The sequence below is a fragment of the Rhipicephalus sanguineus genome, chromosome 2 (genome assembly GCF_013339695.2).
Source record: "Rhipicephalus sanguineus isolate Rsan-2018 chromosome 2, BIME_Rsan_1.4, whole genome shotgun sequence".
Lineage (NCBI taxonomy): Eukaryota > Metazoa > Arthropoda > Arachnida > Ixodida > Ixodidae > Rhipicephalus > Rhipicephalus sanguineus.
Window position 1 is genome coordinate 235,080,154 of NC_051177.1, and position 19,948 is coordinate 235,100,101.

General features: G+C 46.5%; 1 protein-coding gene across 2 annotated transcripts in view; it reads right to left on the reverse strand.

The window, feature by feature from the left end:
• The window catches only part of LOC119382309 (low-density lipoprotein receptor-related protein 6), a 637,453-nt gene that overhangs the window by 170,094 nt on the left and 447,411 nt on the right, over nt 1-19,948 (reverse strand). The gene's annotated exons all lie outside the window — the stretch shown is intronic.

The following is a 19,948-nucleotide window of genomic DNA, read 5'->3' on the forward strand; positions in this document are numbered from 1 at the left end:
GTTCAACGAATTGTGGTGCCTCGCGCAGTCGTTCATTCAAGCAATCGGCCAGTTTGGCCGATGTATACTTTTTCGCATGTTAGCGGAATCGCATACAACATGTTTCGCGCGCGCAGGTAGTGTGTACTTGGTTTTATGCCGAATAGAACACACGGAGTGCTAGTGTTTCCGCGAGCGACACGTGCACACAGCGCAGAAAGTTTGCAAGGCGCCGAAAAAGACAACATCTACGCCCTGTCTCAAAGCAACTTTTTTACATTATGGGAAAACCTTATGTATGTAAGGCATACTACAACACTCTTGCGGGGATCATGGTTCTGGACGTCTATTCGCCGGCCTTTCACCTTTTGCAGCAGCGTTTTGCTACAGCTGTCAGGACCTGCCGGGGGAAACCCGCTGCTTCCAAGCGCTCAACCTGACAGTCAAAACTCGACTTAAACGCAGTGGTGGCAACTCTCTGCAGTGCATTACGGAAGCAGTTACTCGCGATTCTCTCTTAACAATTTTGAGTGCGCGGACGAGTAGGGTAACAAGGCTTTTGCTTCTGGGAGAAAAGCACCAGCACAAATGTCCATCATCCCTAAAAGTAAGCAAAAGATCCAAAAACCTAATGGAATTGTCCACCGGAAGTCATGAGTAAAGATAGGGCGTTAGAGCAACCTCGGAAATAACTCAGAAATTGTTTGCCGCCAGTGTGACGGTGTCATTAGATGATAGCTTTAAAATGATCAAGAAATCATCAACATATCTAAAGATATGACAAAAACACGTGAATCATGAAGAGAGCCCTGAAGCAAGGTTGTCAAACTTGGCTAAAAATATCTGGCAAAGAATCGGTGCTACGCACGCCCCAAACAAATTTTTTTCTGTAAGAAACTGCGAGCCATTGAATTCCACGACCGTGGAAGAAAGATACATAGTTAACAGTTCAAGGAACGCGTCAACGGACAACCCACAGGCATTTTGAAAGGAAACAGGACCATTCTGATCAATCAGTTCACGCACAGCTAAAAACAGTTCACCATGGGGGATGCTATAAAACAAGTCCTCTATATCAACAGAGAACGCACCATTGGCGCCTGGGAATCCTTTCCTGAGCAGCTCAACAACACCAGAGGAGTTCGCTACACTGTAAGGATCCTGCAAGGTCAAGGATCGCAGATAGCGCTGCAGAAACTGGCCACAACTTTCTGCCACGTGTCCGCCTCTGTCACAATAGCCCTCAACGGGCAATCCGGCTTATGGGTTTTTGCGGTGAAAAACACCCGAAGTAGTTTGCCTTTGCAAGACTCACCTTCTGTGACAAGGCAACCAGATTGTGCTCCTTTAGGAAGCTGACCACAGAGGCTTATCATATAAACACGCACCGCGATGATTGTGTAAGCAGTACGTCTATTTCATTACTGCAGAAGGAATGCGAGTTCCTGTCACTCTGGCGGTAGATTCTAGCCGTTATGTAGGCCAATTTCTGCTTTTGCTTTTTCTGTTTGGGTTTTGACTTCATGGGTTTACGTGATTAGCGCATGCGCCTGGTTCTTCTGGGAGGTGCTGTCAGCTAATAAAGCACAGTTGCTAGTCCAGTCCTTGTGTGTGTCACTTCTTCCCCTTGTCCGGCGTCTTTTGATGGTTTTTGCCTCAGCGTTTTAGAGGCTTCATTTTTGCCACCCGACTGCGTTCTTTCTTCCCTTTAACACACACACACAAATGCAACCTTCAAACAGCGTCAGTGAAGTAAATGGACGTTTGTGTTTTGGATCCAAACACAAACGGTCGAGCGTGTAAAGCTTCTATCTGAACACGGAAGACATGGTTCGGGCCAATAGAACACTGTTCAAGAGCAGGTATCCACCTGCGACCCATGCAAAAACAGCATATTAGATAATGAATGGTCGTGCATGGGGTTTTAGAGGCTTCATTTTGCCACCTAAGTGCGTTCTTTCTTCCCTTTAAAGGCAACTCCGGCGATTATTTTGGCCATGTCAATGTAATGGTGCTTTTATGTTCCTGATACGCTCCTGTTAACGGGCCGATAGCAGAAATACTCGGCAAATTGGAGAAATAATTGAAATAAGGAAAAAAGCGCAACAACGAACCGAAACCCAACCGAGTGTACTGGATCCTACGTATGACGTAGACGTTGTTACGAAGGAACGCGAAGTCGCGCAAGGCATAACCGGTCACCGCCGGCGCGGAGTATGAAAACTACAGCTTGGGACGACCAGCGAAGCGCCGGCCAAACCAACGCCGTCTGTCGCCTTGTGCACAGCAGACGCTCGCTGTAGCGGCCGAAGCGCCGAAGTTAGCGGTGCCTTCGGCTGCGTCACTTCCGCCGCCTTCCCAATACTGACGTCACAGACGCAATAGTTGCCAATAATTGTGGGAAGCCAGGAGGGCGTTTGCAGACAATCTTTAAAATTCATTTGCAAACAATCTGCGCATGTCTCAAGCCTGTAATTTGGCATAAATGACAGAAACGTGCAAAGGAACGTACCCAGCGAATTTCATTGAGATCCATCGACCTCGAAAAATCGCCCGGAGTTGGCGTTTAACACACACACAAAAAAATGCAACCTTCAAAGAGCGTCGGTGAAGCAAATGACCGTTTGTGTTTTGGAGCGTGTAAAGCTTCCATTCTGAACACGGAAGACATGGTTCGGGCCAATAGGACACTGTTCAAGAGCAGGTACCCACCTGCGACCCATGCAAAACTGCATATTAGATGGGTCGAACACGTAGGATCGAACAAACGATGGCTGGTCGACCCTCTCAAATTTATTTCAAAATTTTATATATTATTGCCTGATGAGTGGAAAGAAGAGATCCGCAATTTGTTTGCCGCCAAAAATTTTTCGAAGCACAGGAAATGAATAATGAATGAAGAGGTGGAGTGGAGCGCTCAACCGCTCTGCTGTTTTGGCCAACTTTCGTTATGAATTGCACAAAATATATTAAAGTTAGGTAGCTGAAGTTATTTACCTAAATATATGCATGGTTTTTGCTTCTGCTCAGGTCTTTTTAATTTTTATGTGTAGTGTTGATGTTTTTATAAAAAAAACCTCAAAATGGCCCAATAGGCAAAATTTTCTTTACTTTGACGGTTTTATCTCAAAAAAGCCTTGTAGCAGAGCGACGAAAATTCCGCATTACGTTCTTCGCATGCCTATCTACGAAACTGCCAAATCTTGTATTTATATAACTTTTCAGTTAAGAGATATGATTCGGGCTAATTCAAGAAAACACCAACAATGGAAACTTCTGACGACAATTCAAAAATAAACATTTTTTAAAATTTCTTAAACTTTGTCCCTTATTCTCCTCCACATCAGCTTTCACAATAATTGAAAACATGTTGCATAATGTTGTTGGACTATAGTTACGGCCCCTCCAATGAGACCCTTAGGCAAGGATGGGCAATTCCGACTTCTTGCCCAGCAAGTGTATAAAATGCAGGCAGGATTGAATTTCTTTTTATTAAAAGGCCAACAGTACCGAAAAAGGTGTCGCCGGCACTGAAGACGTTAATTTTGAAATTATTGGTCACTGCAGCGGCCACGAGCGCGGAGCTACCGAGCAGGCGCGCGCACACGAGATGGAGACGGCGCAGTGAGAGCTCGTTCTCGCGTCCTCAGACCGATTGAGTTCGAAACAGCAACACCTCTCGGGTGACTTGAACGCACGTGCACTGGAGCTTCGCCATTCTATCCGCCCTCTGTTCGCATCTCAGCTAGGCGCTGATAACACGGCGGAGATGTAAGCAAGATGAAAACGCTATGAGCGCTCGCTTCACGCACGCTGCTGCCACAGAAACTGCGCTGCGCCAGTTGCGATCAGCGGAAAGCATGAACCTGGCGCTCCAGTGGCAAAGCAAAATATGGATTGTCAAAGGAAAGAAAAGCAAAACTATCGGTAACCGGATGCGCTTGCCTATATTAGATGTCGGCAGCAGACGGCCTGAACTGGCCGCGCGTTCGGTGCGCTGTTCACACTTCATTCGGCGCGGATAGTTCTTGTGCTTTGCTCTTACTTTACTCCTCCTGTGCGTCTCATGACGAGAAAGTATAGCTCTGAATGAGTCTATTGTGGAGGACTACCTTTCGAAGCACAGAAGCTTAAAGGAGTACTGACACGAATTTCAAAAATTCGGATTGTTACTCTAAAAAATTCGGCAGATCCCACGTACCGTTGGAGTCAATGTTATGCGAAGCATGCGGCGTGGTAAGTGACTGGGGCGTAACTTTTTTTACTGAGCGACACGTTACAAAATGACGCTAAAGATTTGTATATATTTTATACGCACACATTATCTGTTGAAGAGCCGCATATGTGTTATACAACCAGTCGTTTACGGTTGGGTAACGCTGCCACTGGCAACGTGGGCATTGCCAACACCAGAAGCGGTTAAGCTGATATGTATGCTTATACGTGTCCTGAGAACGCACGCACGTTTCATGAGCCCGTGTCAATGTGTGCAAGAAGTTCTTGACAGTGCTTGAACAAGGGCATATCATCACCGTGATCAGTGAGCACCAGCAGCTGGTCATGACTTGTTATAGGATCCGGGGGTCATCGTGGTGACGAGGGGTCCATGTGTAGTGAAGTATGTCGTATAGTAGAGCTGTTGGAATTCGGGATGACTCGGTCATTTCATCGACAAATTATCTGTCGACAGAGCCGGCGACATGTCGGAACCTGAAGCCACCCTTCGCGTTGGTGAGGTATAGGCCGTCGAGGCTGGTAGGCCTGGATAGTGCTACGTAGACCAACATCAGTGGATGGTGTTTGTCGTATTCGTAGATTACCCTGGGCGTATGTGGCCTACGTAGCCTAGTCTACAAAGCGGCTGTCAATCAATCTGGCATCATCCTCGTCAGCATGAGGCCGTCGCCCAGCCTCGTAAGAAATGAAGAGGACACTGCGTCGTTCTGGTGGACGAAGTGACTTACGGTGTGGTGATGTGGATATCATATGTAACTTTCGTTAATGTATTCCTCCGTGGTCGCGCAATGCTTCAATATAGCTTGCTGAATCATAGGAATACAACGCAATGTGTATTAGACTGCTATAAAAGCGGAGCCCAACCCAGGAACTACATACCTTAATCTCATATGACACCTCTATCTTAGGAGTACACATCGTAGGAGTATCACGTAGTGTTTATGCTTTTTTGTAAAATTAGAAATCCAGCGCTATAAACACAATTGGCGTTGCACCGATATTACACCTGCGTAGGCTGTTTTTCCAAGCCAGTTTATAGACTGGCGTGACTCAGTGGTAGAATACCTGATTGCCAAGCAGAATGCTTGGGTTCGATTCCTGCTGGGATCCTATTTTCATTCTTTCCATTCGCTGAGTCAGCGCTGCCCGATGTTGGTTTCCTTAACGCTCTAGCATTTAGGTTATCAATGTCTGTTGTCACCGTTCCTGGGTATGTATAAACTGTCAATCACCTGTGGCGCATACCCGCACACCGCGGCCCGTGGTAAACGGGTATGTGCCACACGTGTCTAGTGGAAAGGGTTTGACGAGGTACGCGACAAGATTTTAACGTTATTCATGTCATGACCCGGCAATCACATTCGCCAAATCCTCTTACCCTCCCATGCAAATTTTGGTCTACACCAAGTTAAGGAGGCCATCATGAGAGCACCAGACTACAGAGTGTAGTCTGGGTGCTCTCATGACTACAGATCCTTCTAGTAAACTCTAACTGTACCCAGACGTAGGCGGCTAGATAGATAGATAGATAGATACGTAGATAGAAATGCTAAAAGTGCCAGAGGTTCGCAAAGAAATGCTTTCGCATTTAATAAAAATACTGGTGTCCGAGAAACCTAAAACGACTATTGTGGGTGCCTGGGAATGCATCCTATATATTTTAATTAGCGCCACCTTAAAAGATACTTTCGGTTTCGATATCGAGGGGGGTGGCTTCTCAGTGTCGTTTCACAGCAGTGTGACGTCACGGAGATACAGAAACTCGCGACGTACTACGGGAAATCCGTCATCTGCTCGTGGTGCAATAGACAACGATGAGTGAATTGTCGTCCAGTGACCCTGACAGTGATTTCTAAGATTTAAGCTGCATGCAGGACGCAGAACTCGTGAACTCGGAGGAACTGTCTTGACTCGTCGGGATAATGTCCTTGCAGTGTGGCTGGCTTGCAAATGCCTCAGCGACGAAAACTTAAAGTCAAATTAAAATATTTTATACGTGTTCTCCGACTCCAGTGTGTGGGACAAGCGTGGACCTGCATACCAACGAAGCAAAAGATGTCCCTTTTGCGATGTCTCAAATCTTCAAGTAGAAAACAGCGCTACGAGACGGGACAGCGTCTCGTAGCGCTGTTTCTACTTCAAGTCATGCACCAACCAGCCCAAATCCGTACCCTACTGCAGTCTCAAAATCGTGTCAGTACTTCTTTAATTAGTGCAAAAGAAGCCAAAATTCGCAGAGTTACCGACCTAGACATAAATGCTTTTGAAGGACGTTAACGCCCGAAGATCAGTGACTGTCGTGAGAGGACTGTACTTGTGCTTACGCGTGCTTTTGCTACCACTGCAATGAAAGATCTTAACCGGAACGCACAGTTAACGATGACATTCTTATGCCCCTGAAAAAGAAATCGCGCAATTAACCAGATCACTGCGACTACCGGTGCACGTGCGTTCAAGTCACCCGAAAGTGTTGCTGTTTCGAACTGCATCGGTCTGAGGGACGCTAAAAACGGGCTCTCACTGCGCCGTCTCTTACAACGAGCATCTCGGGTGCGCGCGCGCCTGGTCGATAGCCCCGCGCTCGTGGCCGCTGCAGTGACAAATATTTTCAAAATTAACGTCTTCAGTGCCGGCGACAACTTTTTAGATACATGCTGGCCTTTTAATAAAAAGAAATTCAATCCGCCTGCATTTTATACACTTGCTGGGCAAAAAGCCGGAATTGCCCATCCTTGCCTACGGGTCTATTGGAGGGGCCGTAACTATTAGTGCAACGACATTATGCAACATGTTTTTAATGATTGTGAAAGCTGAGGTGGAGGAGAAGAAGTGGACAAAGTTTAAAAAAATTTAAAAAAATGGGGGTTTTTTTTAATGTCGTCAGAGTTTCCATTGTTCGGTGCTTTCTGAACTTAGCCCGATCATATCTCTTTACTGAAAAGTTATATAAATACAAGATTTGGTAGTTCGTAGATAAGCATGCGAAGAACGTAATGCGGAATTTCGGGTCGCTCTGCTACAGGCTTTTTTGAGATAAAGACCTTCAAAGTAAAGAAAATTTTGCCAATTGGGCCATTTTTGAGGTTTTTCATAAAAACATCTACACTACACATAAAAACTAAAAATACCTGAGCAGAAGCAAAAACATGCATATATTTAGGTAAATAAATTTCAGCTACCTAACTTTAATATTTTGTGCAATTCATAACGAAAGTTGGCCAAAACAGCAGAACGGATGGGCGCTCCACTCCACCTCTTGTCGTTATTGATTTCCTGTGCTTCGAAAAAATTTTTGGCGGCAAAACAAATTGCGGATCTCTTCTTTCCACTCATCAGGCAATAATATAAAATTTTGAAATAAATTTAAGAGGTCGACCAGCCATCGTTTGTTCGATCTTACGTGGAATCATCCAGATAATGAATGGTCGTGCATGGGGTTTTAGAGGCTTCATTTTTGCCACCCAACTGCGTTTTCTTCCCTTTAACACACACACACAAAAATGCAACCTTCAAACAGCGTCAGTGAAGTAAATGACCGTTTGTGTTTTGGAGCGTAAAGCTTCCATTCTGAACACGGAAGACATGGTTCGGGCAACACTGTTCAAGAGCAGGTACCCACCTGCGACCCATGCAAAACTGCATATTAGATATCTGCATATGTACTTGCGACGGAATACCATCTGGTCACGTAACGCCATTGTTCATTAAGCACCTCACTGACCAATGTCAAAATAAAATTACGTCTAAGCAGAGGGTCCTTTAAGTTGTGTTGAATGCATGACGCACAGTTTGGGAGTATACTTAACATCGTGGTTTAGCGCTAAAGAAGACAGACACATGTGAGAGACAGGACAAGCGCCTGTCCTGTCTCTCACATGTGTCTGTCTTTTTTAGCGCTAAACCACGATGTTAAGTACTCACCAACTCGCCCAACAACAAGTTCTTATTGGGAGTATACGTAGTTCAACGTGCAGATGGTCGATTGATCGTGTTACTTGTCTGCATTATTAGTTGAGATTAAGCCTCGTTGTCCCCGCTTATCCAGTTTCTTGGCGTGATCCACAAGGGCACTTGTCACAGTGTGGCCTTTGGCGATTCTTGTGCTGCTTTAGACGCCTGCAGAAATGTCACATTTTGCCAATGTATACCAATTTGCAATCAGCGCAAGAGAGAGGACCCTTTACATTACACAAGTGACCCTTGAATTTGCTTGCTGCCACATGCGCAATCTGCACACCACATTTTCTAGAAACATGAGCTAGGGCTTCGCTCACACCTTGAATGTACACAGCACCAGCACACTTCTGTGTTGATGTTGAAGTGTACCTGGTTCGACCATTTGTCTTCTGGTTATTCATGAGGAACTTGGTAGTCCTCCTAATATATGTTCCGGGCACCTATTCCTCATAAGGTCCTTTTCAATGATCTGGAGCTTTCGGTACACATCGAAAGCGAGGCCTGTGGGGGCAAACTTTGCCATTGCGTCCAAGAAAGAGAGGCAGCCGTCTTTCTCTTCTTGCACAGTGAACTTCATAAAAGGCTTGACGCCATTTAGGCAATCAAAGAAAGGTTGCACATTGTTCTTTATGACGCAAAAGCAGTCTTCAATGCATCTCAAGAAAGACGTTCAGCCTCGGCTGAAATGATTCGGACAGCTTCTTTTCAATTGCTTTCATTGTTGGGCTCCCAGTCATGACAGAAATGGATGTTGCCCCTGCGGTACCAAAAACTTGCCTGTAGAATCTTGCCTGCCCTTGTATGAGAGGTATGCGTTGGACCTACTAGTTTTGCCTGTCCAATGTGTACTTCTCGTATAAAATTGCATTCTACAGGCAAGTTCTCGGTGCTGCAATGGGAGCATCCATTTCAGTCATGACTGCGAATCTGACAGTGAAAGCAATTGAAAACAAGACATTCAAAGAATTTTAGCTGAGGCCAAAGGTCTTCTTTGAAAACTGCTTCATCACAGAGAAGAGGACGTGCTAACTTTCTGTGATGTTCTACAAGCGACGCACTGCTGCTCCCGGCAAATAGGCGTGCCGCTGCTCCGGGGACTCGCAAGCACCGGCTTCCGGTCACTCAGCCATGCGGCCAGAGTGAAGGTATATTGGGTTACATTTTCCCCTTCACGAAGGACGCAGCGCACGGACTGCGCCTTCGCGAACAGGTGCCGTTTTGGAAATAAAGCAGTTCATACCCAGCAGCTGAGTGGTGTGGTTCTTCCCAAGGAACACCACACAAACCCCGCAACTTAACACTGGCGACGAGGTAGGAGATGTGAAGCGAGTGCAGCTTCAAGGTTACGTGCAATGGCTACAGGAGGAAGGTACGGCGCCATCAAGCGCTTCTCAGGAAAGTCCTGGGCGTCATGGATCCAGCGCATCAACTTCTACTTTGTGGCGAACGACATCAGCAACAAAGAGAAGAAATGGGCCCTCCTCCACACGCTAGCGGTGTGGGCACCTTCGAGACTGCGTGTGTGCTGGTCGCACCCCTGGGGAGGTCAGCTTCAGTGATCGATCTGATCACACTTCTCCAGTGGCATTTCGATCCAAGACCATCGGAGCTTTACGGCCGGTACGCGTTCCAGTGACGAGACCAAAACCCCGGCAAATCGATCAGCAGCTATGTTGCAGCCCTCAAGAGTTCGACAGTGGACTGCAACTTTGGTGTGCTAGAGGCTACACTTGCAACATCGACATCGTCAGGGTGAAGTCAACAGCCATTTCACAATGGAACCCAACAATGCTGCCACAAGACGTAATGCTGCATACAGATTCGTTTGCGGCATCCGCGACAAACATCTCCAACAGCACCCTTCCAACGCGCTTTGGATATAGCCCTATCAGTGGAGAGTGCGTCAAGGCAGCAGCAACGAACTCCGGAGAGATCAACAAAGCTACTTCCGACAAGCAAGAAGAAAAAAAAAACACTTTCCCGACGCCGTTGCTATCGATGTGACGGCTGGCACGACCCTTTGACATGCAAATACAAAACAGCACAATGCCGTTTTTGCTCCAAAGTGGGCCATATCGGAGATGCCTGCATTGCATACAAGGAGAAAGAAAGGAAGCACGTGCAAACACCAAGCAACGAACGCACAGTGTCAACCCACTACCCGTGTATGATGAAACTGTAAGCAGCGATTCCAGTTACGAGCTGCATGCAGTAAATGGGCGCACACGCTGCCCCAAGTTCCTGGTAGATGTAGAAATTGAGCGAAAATCCCTGCAATTTGAAGTTGACACTGGTGCCGCACGCTCCCTGATAAGCGAGGAGGAGAAAGCGTGGCCAAGGAACGCCCCTCAACTTTCAAGGGAACCACTCGACTTGCACATCTGGTCGGGAGAAGGACTGCGTGTTCTGGGAACCACACATGTTCGGTGAAGTTGAAGTCAGACGATAGCGTGCTACCGTTGCTGCTGATGAAAGGAGCTGGATGCAACTTCTTGGGACGAGACTGGTCCATGGAATCAACCAGGTGGAACAGATGAGATCAAGGAAGCCCGCTCACGACACCCAGACAGAGAGGACGTTGACGGCTACACAGGCCCCTTGATTCACCTAGAATTGGAAGAAGACGCTAGAGCCAAGTTTTGTAAGTCTCGTCCTGTGCCTCTTGCCCTGCAGGGGCCTATGGAAGATGAACTTGATCGCATGCAACATCAGGGCATCCTCTCACCTATAGACCAGAACACAGCGAATTCCATGCGCAGCGCCGTATTTGCATCGCGCGTCGCGCCATCTATCACACACGTGACAAAACAACATGCCCGGGCTGCCATGCCAGCAGACGCTACGCAGAGCAAACGAAAAACTCCTGAAACTCAGCCCATCGGAGAGCGTATACGCGTCTATTCTATCCTGAACATTTTCGCTGTTTTTACTGGAACATCAAGAACACCTTGCTTATGCATGTCCATAATATACACAGTACGTGCTGAGCAGCTGCGGAAGGAACCTCGTCAGGTGCGTATGCTGTTACATATGTCAAAAACGTCCTCGCTGTAGTACGCGTGATCGCAAGTACAGTGCAGCTCGCGAAAGAGTGAAACGATGTCTTGTTGCCCCATATTACAGTTGTGCACCAAGTTTTGTGAAAACTCGTCATTTCAACATGCATCGATAATGATTAGAGTACGCTTGACGGGTAGTTTGCGGAACGTAATTTTTGTTTCACGAGCGCCCCTACAATAATCAGTCTTGCTCACAAAAGCGTACTATCAGGGAGTCTCACCTGTAGTTCATCGATCCCTTTTGAAGCTATCTGTGCGATTTTAATCTTGTAACGATGATGCTTTACAAGCCAACTGTGCTACTCTTGGTTAAGCCGATATTGAAATGGGTGGAATCCAGCTGTGGCTTATTATGTGTGTGCTGTGTAAGTAGCTAAAAATTTAGCTGCTTGAGCTAGCGCTACGAGTGCGACGTAAAGGACACTAGGCGCGATTACTATTTACTTACGTGTCAATATATGTATTGTGTGCAGCCGGATGCTTCGAGTCCAAATAAATTGGCAACATCAAACACTGAAATGAAAGCACAAAATTCTGGCCAGCTGCTTCAGGAGCACCGTACATTTACTACCTTTTGAAGAAGAAATCTTGAAGACGTGATGCCATCAAAAGCACCAAAGCTTACTACTACGGTGAAGTGGCAAAGCATGCTGATTGCTTGTGCTTGAAAGCACTACCTTGCACAAACATTTTCGTCAAAGGTATGAAGTGCACCCCACACAAAGCTCGAGCCTGCCTTCAAACCCAGCTGCGTGTCACGCAATTAGGTTCGTAAAATGAACAGGTGGGCATCACACTACAGAATACGCGCAGTTAGTGTACTTACTCGCACATTTTCGCTCGGGTTCCTAGTTTATCTGCTTGAATCACAGTTATTCACTCGCGACGAAGCTGAAAACACCGCACCGGCACTCATGCCGTGGCGCATCGTGATCGTCGCAGACGGCGCTATGAAATACCTCCTGTTGCGCTGCTTGTTTTGGCATCCAAAGACAACGCAGTAGTGCCCAGACGAGCTCTTATAAGCTGAAGCGGCGTGAACGGGTACCTTTTCGCGCTTTAAAGCCTCAGAACTGCAGCTTGCCCTGTTTACCTTGGCGCAAGCCACGCACGCCTTGGCAGCTCGGTCAGCTCGGTGTCTGGTGGCGAGAATATCCGCTCGGCTCACCAGCAGCCTGGGTGCGAGACAGGCGTGCTCTGGTGTATAAACTGAGCGACACCGCTGGTCCTCGTTAGGAAAAATGATGGAACATGTGTGTGTAGTGACTAAGGAGTTAATGCAGTGGCGAAGCAGGCCTCCTACCCTCTTGCAACTGGGTCTGCGAATTTGCACAGTGCAACCCTCTTCTCAACGTTGGATTTGTACCAAGCCTACCAACAGCTGCAGTCGACGACGAAACAGCAGCGCTCTTCATAGTGAACACAGTATCCACCGCACCTGCCATCTTCTAGCGTATGATGGAGGTAACACTGGCCGAAATTCCCAGGGTGTCTACCTTGATGATACTATTCAGCGGGAAAGATGCTTGTGAGCACGCACATCTTCTAGACCAGGTTTTATCAAGGCTAAGCGAGAGAGGCCTACGCCTCAAGAAGATAAGTGCCGCATTGGCTCATTTGAATTCCTGGAACACCGAACTTGCCACCAATGGTGGTGCACGCCACCAAGATTGAGGCCATACTTCAGGCACCAAAACCAAGTGACAGAACTCCCCAGAATCATCCTCCGAGCTTTTCTTGGGCTGACATCTTTTTACGACCACTTTTTAAGGAACAAGGCAAATGTCGCAGCCAAGCTGTACAAACAGTTGAGAAAAATACGCCTGGACTGGAAAGCAGAGCACGAAACCGCCTTCGAAACTCAACACACGGTCCGTACTTGCACAGTACTGGCCCATTACAATGAAACAAAGCCCCTTCTTTAGTCCGTAGACGCGTCACCGTACAGTATCAGGGTGGTGATGGCTCAGGAAGACGCTCTTGGCCGAGAGGCACCCATAGCATTCGCTTCGCGAACACTGGAAAGCGCAGAAAAGAACTATTCCCAGCTTGACAAAGAAGGATTGGCGATAGTACATGGTGTCAGCCATTTTCCCAAGTACATCACTGGTCGACACGTAACCGTAATGACAAACCATCAACCACTGATTGGTGTCATGGGCGAAAAGAAATAAGTGCCGTCGGTACTATTCCCTAGAATGACTCGCTGGTGTCTTAAGCTGGCCACCTATGATAACAATTTGGTGTACAGACCAGGCCAAAGACACCAAAACGCAGATGCTCTCAGCAGACTTCCGCTGCCAGCACAGGTCGATGAGCCTTTGAACTAGCACCAAGCCAACTTGCTGAAATGACCCAACAAGACCCAGTGTTGTCTCGAGCGAAAGCAGCTGTCGGAAGCGGCGAACTGCGCAAGCTTGCCAATGAAGACTTTGCAGCATACAGGAAGCTCGGGGCCGAACTCTCTATTCAAGAGGGCTGCCTTATTCGGGGCTGCAGGGTGGTCATTCCTGCAAAAGCGAGAAAGTGCGTGTTTGCGCCTGGCCCACGACAACCACAGAGGAATTGTCGCCATGAAAGCCTGCGCCAGAAGTTACTTTTGGTGGTTACAGCGATATTGAAGAAGTGGCAGGAAACTGTGTAATATGTCGCCAGCCCCAAAAGGCACCAGGCAAGGCACCTATGCCTCAGTAGGAGCACGTAACGACACCTTGGCACACCATTCATGCGGACTTTGCTGGCCCTGTGGAGGGGAGGATGTTGCTAGTAGTGGTCAATGCGTACACCAAGTGGCTGGAAGTGCGCTGCATGTGCAACATCCACACTACCACCATTAATCGAGGAAATGCGAAACCTTTTCGCAACATTCGGGCTCCCCAAAAAGCTGGTGACGGACAATCGCCCGTCTTTTGGTTCCTCAAAATTTGAGGAGTTTTTAAAGAACGGGCTACACATGTCACAAGCACCCCCTACCACCGCCCCTAATGGCCAGGCAGAGAGGATGGTGTCTGAAACCAAACCGGCGTTAGCCAAGAACCAAACAGGAACGTTTGCATGCAAGCTGGCGCAGTTCCCACTTAAGCAGCACAGCACCGTATCAATGGCAACCAGGGGGTACAACTCCCTGAGGGAAATTTCTGTGGGGCAGCCCGGACCAGGGAAATGCCACCGTAATGTTGGACAGCATAGAATACATCAAAGAGGTGAATGGGCTTCTCCAAGATAAGCTGACAAGGGATCTGACAAAGATATGAACTACCGAAGTTGCTGCTGGTGTTATCAACCATCTGCTGGTGTTATCAACCAAGAAGCGCTAAGCCAGTTCTAGATTATGCATCTGGGCACTCAAAGTTGGTAAAGAGGGGGATCTTGTATTATGTCAGCTTTGCAGAAATCGTGTGGGCATCTAATCAGTGAAAGTTTCAAGAGTCAGGTGGAAAAATTCCAAAAAGCAGGTTACCCGAAACAGTTAATTTTCTCATTGTGCACGGTCCTAGCCAGAGAAATAAAGGGCAAAAAACAAAGATCCAGTTCGGAGACAAATAAGCGAGGGAAAATGGCTGTCATTCCATACGTACACAAGTTGGCACACAACCTAAAGCACGTTGGAAATAGATACAGCGTAGACGTGAAGTTTTCGGCAAAAACCAAACTAGCAAGCTTGTGTCCACGCGTTAATAAGCCCATAGGTTCGAAAGCTTGCTCCGTAAAACACAGAAACATGTTCGTGAAGTGCGTAAAGGGAGTGGTATATATGACACCTTTTTCTTGTGAAAAAGTCTACATAGGCCAGTCGGGAAGATGCGTGAACGACCGCCTTAGAGAACACCACGCATCTGTTAAGGCATCAGGCAACTCTGATCACTGTAGAAACTGCGGATGTTACCCCGTGTTTAAAGAAACAGAAATAATATTTCGGCACAAGGATCAGCTAACACGTGAGATAGTGGAATCTTACCACATCCGAAAGAGGGGACATGATTGTGTTAGCCAAGCTACGATTGTTCTGCACGATAAAGAATACGCGTATCTCGACACTTAGTATTTGCAAAATATATTAAATGACAAATAACAGCGACTATTATGTAATCCCGATACGAGTGGTTTCTGTTGCACCCTGTTCTGTTGCACATGCGCGAAGAGCCATGTAACCGCTTTAAATACCTTTTTTTCTGACCAAAAACTTCATTGTGAGAGCAAGCACTGTCCTTGTCAGCCTCTTCTGTCCGTCTGTTTTTGGTGCGCTTCAACAAAATTTTAATTATGAACGTAATCCAACTGGCCCAACTTACCATCTTGCTACCGAAGTTGCTCGCTCAAGTATTTCAGTTTGTTACGCCTGACAACAAGAACATCTACTAAAGTTGCTCTCCCACAATGGATTGGCACCGGCCCTGTACGGGCTTCCAAAAATTAAAAAGCCCGTCGTTCCAGTACAACGAATTGTGGACTACACATGCCGCCGCTGTGCGAACTGTCGCGTTACCCGCACCGTGTCCTGCGGCCCCTAGCGGGGCTCACTCCGACTTCCATAAAGACTCCACTCGTTTCATTGAGCAATTGGGAGGTGTTCGCCTTGAAGATGAGGTCATGGTTTCGTATGACATGAAGTCAACGCTTACTTGTGTGCCCGTTGACTATGCTGTCAACTGCTACAAGCAACTTCTCGATGCTGACTCTTTACCCCAATGGATGCCATTTGAAGTCCAGGACAATTGCAGTCTTCTAAAATTTTGCCTTGACAACACGTACTTCAAGTGAAAAAGGTGTTAGCCACAGCAATAGGTGCCCGTCGTTTGCACCAACACTGCACAAGAGGATTAGAATGTGCTGCTGTCCTCATTTGCAACACCCCCAAAGCTTTTTCTGAGACACATAGATGGTTGCTTCTGTATCATTCGTCACACACACAGCACAGTTTCTCGAGCGCCTGAACTCTTTCAGGCAGGCATACAGTTCACAGTTGAAGAGGAAAACAATCGACGAATTCTCTTTCTCAACGTCTTGTGGAGAGAATCTCTAGCGGCTTAAAAACAAGTGCGCATAGAAAGCCAACGCACATGGGAAAGTACCTCAGCTTCGACTCGGCACATCCCAGTGGACAAAAATGATCCGTTGCAGCGGCACGCTATTCTCAGGCATTCCGTGTCTGCTCCAGCCCTACAAAATGTAGACAAGCACAGCAGATTGCAAGAAGGGACCTGCTAATGAATGGCTGCCCTAACTAACTGCTCCAGACTTGGGAGCGCAATGCAGCCAAGTTCCGCTGTGAAATAGCGAAAGTAAAAGAGAGAGATGCACACAGCGATTCCTTACACAGTGGGAACAACTGAGGCTCTCGCACGAATTTTCAAAGGCTTTGGTGCCCAAATATCCTACGTGCCTACTCGAAAACTTGGTCAACAGCTAGTTCGTGCAAAAGACCCTTTGGAGTGCATGGACTTCCCGGGAGTTATCTACAAGATACCGAGCATGGTAGTGACATGCCATATCTCGGTGAGAGCGGGAATTTCAACAGTGTAACAGCATAAAAAAAAAAAAAAAGATGTCACCAAGGTTCACACAATCGCGAACGCCTTGACAGAACATCACAATCAAACTGGACATTACACTGACTCGGACACAGCAGCTATCATCACAACGGAAAAACATTTATCTGCCCGTCTGCTTTTAAAATCTATTTACATTCAACCGACTAACCACAGGACAAAAGGCAATCTGCCAGAGATATACACCTGCACGCTGCGCCACCTGACTCATGAATCAAGGAACCCGTGTGGGGCCCGAAACGTCAATGCTTCGTTCATTTTTCATTTTTACCTCGACGAGCGTGTGGAGGGGGGAAGCAGGCTTTAGTCTTATGGAGCAAGTCAAGGACCAGCCATAATGCTGTTGGGAGCAGCTTTGGAGCAGTAACAGGTGAGTTTTGGATCATCAGAAGGTGTGCCTTGGAGCAAAGCAAGTTAGTATTGGAGCAGATTTCCTGGGTCAAACAATACCAAAAATTTCCAATGGTTTCTATAAACATTCAATTGAAAGCAATTAAAGTGGACGAAAAATCACCCTTTCCATCGGGGGATCCATCGTGGGTTCAGATTCTGCCGACGGAAAGGGTGATCTTTTGTCCACTTTAATTTCTTTCAGTTCAAGTGAGAATCATTACAATAAAGTTAAGAAACTACAAATAATTTCTCGTATGCTTTCTGTCTTGGCTTAACTTAACTTATTTCTCTTGGCTTAACTGTCTGCTGGTTTCATTAGTTGTGTACAATACAGAAAAAGGAGCCCAACGAACAATCCCCCTACTTTTGTACTTTCAAAGCGAGGGCTTCGTCTTGACAGACTTGATGCCTTAGGTAGCATGCGAGGGTTTACTGATCAGCCACCACCTTGTGCGAAGAGCACGTGCCTCGTGACGCTTTCTGGCAAAAAAGAGTGTTCCACACACGCCACCTGGGCTACAGGTGGCGCTAACACTCCCAGGTATTAAGCACACATAAATACCCTACAAAAAAGTGGACGGGGGCTTACCCTCCGTTGCAGTTCAAATGGTAGAGAATTGGATGTTTAATTCGAAGGTTGCGGGTTCGGATCCCACTGACAGAAAGGGTAATTTTTCATTCTCTATTTTTCTACTAATTTAAGTGAGAATCATTACAATACAGTTAAGAAACCAAATACTGTCCCCTATGCCTTCCTTGGCTTAATGGTGTTTTAGTTTCATTAGTAACATATAGATGTTGCTATCATAAAACATCACAGCTGACAAGAGCAATAACAGTGATGCTTTAGATAGCTACATTTGACTAGAGATACTCAATAATACTCTATAAAAATGAATTAAAACAGCTAATGCTCCCGCCATAAAAGCGCCACAGCTGACGAGAACCAAGAGGAAAATAGAGATAAGCAATCAACTCTGTAGCTAGCCCGACTACGCTTCAGAGATATTTTAAGATTTTTTTCATATGTTCACATTGACAAAAGACATGCACAAATGAGAAGACTATAGAACTAAAATGTCCACTTTTATTGTGATAACAATTACATTGACACTCTCGGTGTGTTTTTGGCATCGTCATTTTCCAGATCAAGTCCAAATTGATAACGTCGCCCCGCGCATCCTATGTTCTACGTGTGACTAAATGCACGCAAGTGCTGTGGTCAAACACGAATGAAGCAGCGATGAATTGAACCAGCCATCTCTGTTTAACGAAGGATGCATGTAATAGCATCGCCCCGTGTGCGAGGCCTGCTGTCGATGGCTCCGCAAGCAGAGAGGAAACGCCCGCCTGTCTTTCGTCGGGTGAAGGAGCATGAAGGGGGCCGGGAAGGGGGCTGCGTTGCTCGAGTAGCAAGTACGAACTTTGATCATAAGAGCCCTGACGCACATGCTATCTCGGCTGACATCAGGAAACTACCAGCTTACTTTACGTTGAAACGACAGGCAACGCGAAAACCACTTCGCTCCCTGCAGCGGCCATATTCCCTTTCACCAGTGTTCTGTAGAGTTACGCGAGATCAGATCCAAAAGAGTTAGCTGCTAGCCTTACTTCGTATAACTAGGGATGGGCGAATGTCCGGTGAAGAAGCATGAAGGGGCCGGGAAGGGGGCTGCGTTGCTCGAGCAGCAAGTACAAACTTTGATCATAAGAGCCCTGACGCGTGTGCTATCTCGGCCGACATCAGGAAACTACCAGCTTACTTCACGTTGAAATGACAGGCAACGCGAAAACCACTTCGCTCCCTGCAGCGGCCCTGTTCCCTTTCACCAGTGTTCTGTAGAGTTACACGAGATCAGATCCAAAAGAGTTAGCTGCTAGCCTTATTTCGTATAACTAGGGATGAACGAATATTCGGCCGTTTCGAATATTCCAACGAATATTAAAGTATTCGAATTCGCTATGATACAAATTTAGATTATTCAAAATTTCAGAGTATTCGAAATGAACAAATATATGTGTATGTCTGACCACACATAGCTCCCCGTAAAGGTGGTTTCACTGCAGCGTCTGGTTGCTGTGCCGTGAAACCACCCATCCAGGGGATATCTGCACTGCCGCGAACCCACACTTCAAGGTTAAAGGTACATATTTTTTTTTTGTTTAAAAGAGTGTTCATGGGCTTATATGCGCTAAGTCTGGTAATTTTTAAATTGTAACGTATTGTACCACTTATAACTTGCACCCTACTGCTATTCAAATTGTTATATTTCAAGGTTTCTTCCACTTCATTTCAAACCAAAAATGTGACATTCACTCATATGTAGTTCAAATTCTTAAAAATATTGTGTAAGGGTCATGACGAAAATGCTCATTTTTCTTAATAATATGTCGTGAGTGCTATTCGAACTATTCGATTCGAAACTATTCGACCAAATCACTATTCGCTTCGGATTTGCTTCAAACCTCAAATTTACTACAGTGAAATTTCAGTATAACGAACTTCAGGGGACCGTGGAAAAATGTTCGTTATTCTGAAAGGTCGTTATAGTGAAAGCCCAAAAATTTACCATAACAATAGAATTTCAGTAACGCAAACGTCCTACCTTTGCAACGGTACATCCTTGAACTCGTTTCTCACAACAATGCACACGTGAACGTCAAACAAGGCACGTTTATTTGAAATAGTCCGTGATCGTTTTTTGACGGGTGCAGCACAAACTCTGCGTCGCGAACAATTCTAGACTGTCCACATTTTTATGCGCCGCTTCAGTC